Below are 5,265 nucleotides of genomic sequence, written 5' to 3'. Positions count from 1 at the left end.
CCTGTGTGCGTGTATGTGCGTGCGTGCGTGTACACACACACACACACACACACACACATATATATATTATATGTGCGTATGTTTATACGTTTTTCAAACATTTATGTAATATAAAAAACTTACATAATATATTTTTAATTATACGTTGTTGTTATATATAATATAAAATTAAATTAATATACTTCAATCAAATTCTTGATGTAAAACATAATATAACATTTAACAACTGTACTTATCAAAACAATATATTTTATTTTATTGATCGAAATTAATTTTATACGAGGATATCCAATTTAAAAAATTGGAATCATTTGAAGGTAATATTTTTAATAAACATGTATTTTTACAATATGTTATATGTTTTCAGATAAATGCTGTACCACCAGGTTGATCATCAAGAAAATACTCACAATTATAGGTATATTTTTCATCAATCATAGATAAACTAATTCTTATGCTTAACTTTAATAACTTAAAATATCAATAAATTAATATATCAGTTTGAGTCTAAATATATAAAAAAGCATGTCAATTGACAATCCAATTGATATATTCAAAGTTGTTTGTGATTATATTTTTTATTTTGCAATTCTTAAGTTTGCTTTAATTCTCTTTGTGTATTGTCAGATTTTTTTTTACTGGTAAGACGATGTGAATCTTTTTATTTTAAAGATATTTTGTGACAGAAAATTAAATTAATCACAGCTGGAAAATTTTGTTGATATTTATGAATATTTTTTGTGTGTATTTTACAATTTTTTTTCATATTTTTATAGTTTGATAACACATCACGCTCAGGCTTTGACATCATTGATGACACCAACTAACAACTTTGTATAACTAAGGTTTGTATAATCTTCATTTTTTTCTTTTTGCATTTACTATTTACAATTACAATTCTTGTTAATTCTTATTGATTTAATTGTGATGATAATTTTATAAATGATTGTAATGATTTTAACTATCCTAACGTGTACTGAATAATTAATGAAAATTTAATTTATATGATATATCATTACATATATATTATTAACTCCGAATTTTTCTTTCTGTGTTAAAGGAAAGTCCATAATAAAAAACTAATACAAATATTGGTATATATAGCACACATCAATTATATTTCAAAGGTGAGATTATTTGAAATTTTTTAAGAAAATGCAAAATCTTGAATAATTAATATATCCTTTGTTTTTTTTTTGCATAAACATTTAAAATGCGCGCACAAATTCTTTTTGTTTTATCTGATATTTAAAAAATGAAAATTTTTTTTTTTTAATACGTTTAAAAATACACATTTAGATGAAAAAGAATGTTTAATCAGGGTTCTCATAAAACTGGGTAAATATCAGGAAAATCAAGGAAATCAGACAATTTTGCGAAACTTTCTGGAAAATAAAAATTATTTAAAGAAGTTAATTTAATAATTTACATTAAGGGACGCGTTGATGATCTTATCTTGATGTTATCAAAGTTATGGGTTTCTATGGGTGCGTTCCAAGTTACATATGAAGCGCATGATGTATCGTTTTATCCTTTTTTATTATTTGAAACAATAAGGACAAATGATGCATCATGCATTTTATGCGAAATCCTAAGTAACTGTGCCTTAATAATGAGTGACGTTCCTTGGCAAGAAGTAGGGAGGGGAAATAAGAAGTTTCGCTTGCAAAGTCGTGCGCTCCTTAACAAGGAAGGTGGGAGGGGGAGGGGGAAGTTGCTTCGCATGGAAAGTCGTAAAATATATTTTAAAGCAAAAAATTTATAATTCATATAGTAGAAAAGACATCATTTTTTAAACTTTTTTTGTTAATAACTTTTTAATGAACAGCAACTGCCACCTAAAACTTGCTGGAGGCACTTAGAATTATGAACTTGACGCAACATGGTTGCGTTCATGGGGCACGCTATCTACGCTATTTGTATCCTCATACTACCCTTGTTTCATGTTTAATGGACAATGAAGATAGAATGACACAAATAGTGCTAATAGCGTCTCCTCAAATTCAGTCTATATGTCAAGGTCAAGATCACTTACGGTGCCTCTTAATGTAAACAATTATTGTTTATATATATGTACATCACATCTACACAGTTTTGAAATATTACCAACTTAACAATTTAAAATGCAAACAGTGTTAGCAACATTAATAGTAATTTATATTGCCATTATTGATCACTCAGTAAAATATTGGATTAGGAAAGTCTTTTTACATATAACCGACAGATGGAGGTCTGATCGTTTTTTTATGTGCCACTATTATGTGATGATGTATTAGGTTATATATCATTGAAAAAGTGTTATTTCATGTAACATTTCGAAATTAATCATAGATTTAAATGATACTGACGCATTCAATCAAATTTGAAAATGAGTGAAAATCAGGAACATTTCCGATACATTTTATTTTTTTATTATAAAAAAGGAAAGAACGCTGCGCAAGCCGCAGAAAAAATTTGTCATATAAATGGAGAGGATCCTCTAACTGGACAAACAACAGCGAATTGGTTTCGCCGATTTTGATAAAAATTTCGATGTGAAAGATGCATATCGTTCTGGTCGGCCTGTGAAAAATGTCGATGAAATCTTCTAAAATATTGAAAAAAATCGTGTGAGCAACTTATGTTAAACAACTAAACATTAATCATAAAATCATTTTGGGGCTACACAAAGAATTTCCTTGATGTTTAGATGCTACGTGATTTGACAGTAAAAATTTAATGGATCGAATTTCCATTTGCGAATCACTACTGAAATGAAACGAAATTGAGCCTTTTCTGAAAATATTGTTAACAGGCAATGAAAAGTGGATAATACATAATGTTGAAAAAATCATGGTCAGAACGAAATGAGATACCATAAACAATGGTAAAGCCCAGATTGATACCAAAGTAGGTGATGCTATGTGTCTGATGGAATTGAAAAGGAGTCATCCGTCATGAACTGTTGCCTCTAGGCAAAACGATTGATTCTGATCTCTACTGTCAACAACTAATGCGATTGGAGTAATCCATTTAAGAAAAGCGGCTAGAATTCTAACTGATCAATAGAAAAGGCATTGTCTTCCATCATGACAATATCTTTTCTATTGATCAGTTCTATGTGTGTAATCGCTAGGCTACACACATCTTTAATAACTTGACAAAAATTGAGAGTTTGGCTAGGAAATTTTGATATATCTATCATATAATCCTGACCTTGCACCGTTCGATTACCATTTGTTTCGATTTTTGCAGAATTCCCTTAATAGAGTAAACTTGACTTCAAAAGGAGCCTGCGAAAATCATTTATCTCGATTTTTTTTATCAAGAAATCACAGAAGTTTTAAATCGATGGAATAATGGCTCCACCTGAAAAATGATAAAAGATCATAATTGATCATAATTGATCAAAATGGCACATATTTGATTTAATAAATGGTTTGTAAACAATAAAAAAATGTCAATTATGCTCAAACTTGTAAAAAGACTTTTTTCCCTAATCCAATATTTAACGGTTTCCAAATCAGGACGAAAATTTTTTTAATGTTATTGAAGTCAGGGGAAATCATGAAATGATTTTGTCTGGAAACCAAGGAAAAGTTTTAGATTTGTTAAATTAATGAGGAATTTGTGATAATCCTATTAATGCTAAATGTACTACATCGATGTAACAAGTATTATCAAGACTGCATATGATGATATTCTTTCGGGGCTGAAGCCTGATGTAAAAAAATTAATTCCAACGTGTTCTTTATCTTTAACTGAAGCAAGTCTTGAATTATATCTTGTTCAAATAATTAATTATTTATACTTATTTTTAATAAAAGTATGTATAGAGAATTAAAAAGCGCACTCTTAAGAGTACTTTTGAATTTTTGTGTTAAAGGAAAAAAGTCCATAATGAAGAAGTAACACAAATTGATCTGATAAATAGAGTCATCAATTATATTTTAAAGGTAAGAATATCATTTGAAATTTTTTAATTAAATGCGTTTAAAAAATGCACGTTAGCATACTACAAAAAATAATGTTATAAATATATCTGTGCTGATACAATAAGTATTATCAAGACTGCAATGATGATATTCTTTCGGGGCTGAAACCTGATGTAAAAAATCTAATTCCAACGTGTACTTTATTTTTGACTGAAGCAAGTCTTGAATTATATTTTGCTTAGTTATTTAATTAATTGTACTTGTTTTTAATAAAAATATTTTGTGTAGAGGATTAAAGGACGCACCCTTCCTCTCAAGAGTACTTTCCAACAAGTAATTGAAGACTAGCTTTATTTAATAGAAAGGTAAATTGCTTGTCAAACTTATTAATTATTCTATATTAAACTTTTCATTCGTGTAAAAAATGAAAGTATTATAATAAAAAATCATCAGTTGCTTTATTTTATTAATAATGTGATTGAGATTCCTCTAATGATAAAATGAATTTTTATTAACGTATTTGCGAGAAGAATAAATAAATATGAGACACAATTTTTTATGCTGAAAGTAAACTGATGAATAACTGGCTAGAGTCCTGAATGAAAGATGAGAAATCACTCGTTCACATACTGATTTATAAACTGTGTTAATTTTTACATGAATATTTATTTACGAAAATAATCAATTTCTATTTGTTACAGCATTCTATACAATATGGTCCAGCAATTGGAACTTAATTATTTAAATATCTATATTGATTTTTTATATTTGAATAAATATATTCTTTTATTAAAAATGTGTTAAATGTGATTTATTTTAGATATTTTTTGATTTCTTATCATTGAAGCATTGTTTTTTAATGGATATGAATTGGAATTAGTGAAAAATATCAAGATAAATGGGTATTGACATTTAAGATATTTAGAAAAATATATATACATATCTCGTGAAAAAAGCTTTGACAAAACATTTTATTGTTAACCGCAGAAAAAGCCATATACACTTTCACACGAAATCGATTATAGTTCGATAATAATATTGAAAAATTTACAATAATTAAAATGTACATAAATATAAAGACGACGATGATGTTGCACGTTCCTTTCGTGTGTGCCAGAACTGTAGAAAAATTATCTCGAATATTTTTCGCAACACTCGTTGAACAACTTATTTAGTGATAATACAGGCGTGTATATAATTCCTTTCCTTCATTCAATAAGATGACAATGCTAATTGCGTTCTGAGGTGCGCTTTTTATAAATTTACAGAGCTTTGACTTCACACATGAGATGTGATATATTTAAAATTGAATACACGGCCGGAGCGGGTGGAAGGAACGATTTTTGGTGTT

The 5,265-nt window shown here is 28.0% G+C and overlaps 1 long non-coding RNA gene across 1 annotated transcript in view; it reads left to right on the top strand.

Moving 5' to 3' along the window:
* Positions 1 to 4,665, top strand: part of LOC108686782 — a 5,954-nt gene extending 1,289 nt beyond the window's left edge. Inside the window, exons 2-7 of the long non-coding RNA XR_001931720.1 lie at positions 368 to 418; positions 777 to 845; positions 1,061 to 1,127; positions 3,866 to 3,935; positions 4,203 to 4,279; positions 4,616 to 4,665. This is a non-coding gene — a long non-coding RNA (uncharacterized LOC108686782). The remainder of the gene's footprint in view (positions 1 to 367; positions 419 to 776; positions 846 to 1,060; positions 1,128 to 3,865; positions 3,936 to 4,202; positions 4,280 to 4,615) is intronic.
* The last annotated feature ends 600 nt before the right edge of the window (positions 4,666 to 5,265 follow it).

Source organism: Atta colombica, unplaced genomic scaffold (genome assembly GCF_001594045.1).
Source record: "Atta colombica isolate Treedump-2 unplaced genomic scaffold, Acol1.0 scaffold189, whole genome shotgun sequence".
NCBI classification, from domain to species: Eukaryota; Metazoa; Arthropoda; class Insecta; order Hymenoptera; family Formicidae; genus Atta; species Atta colombica.
This window is presented reverse-complemented; position numbering and strand designations above follow the sequence as displayed.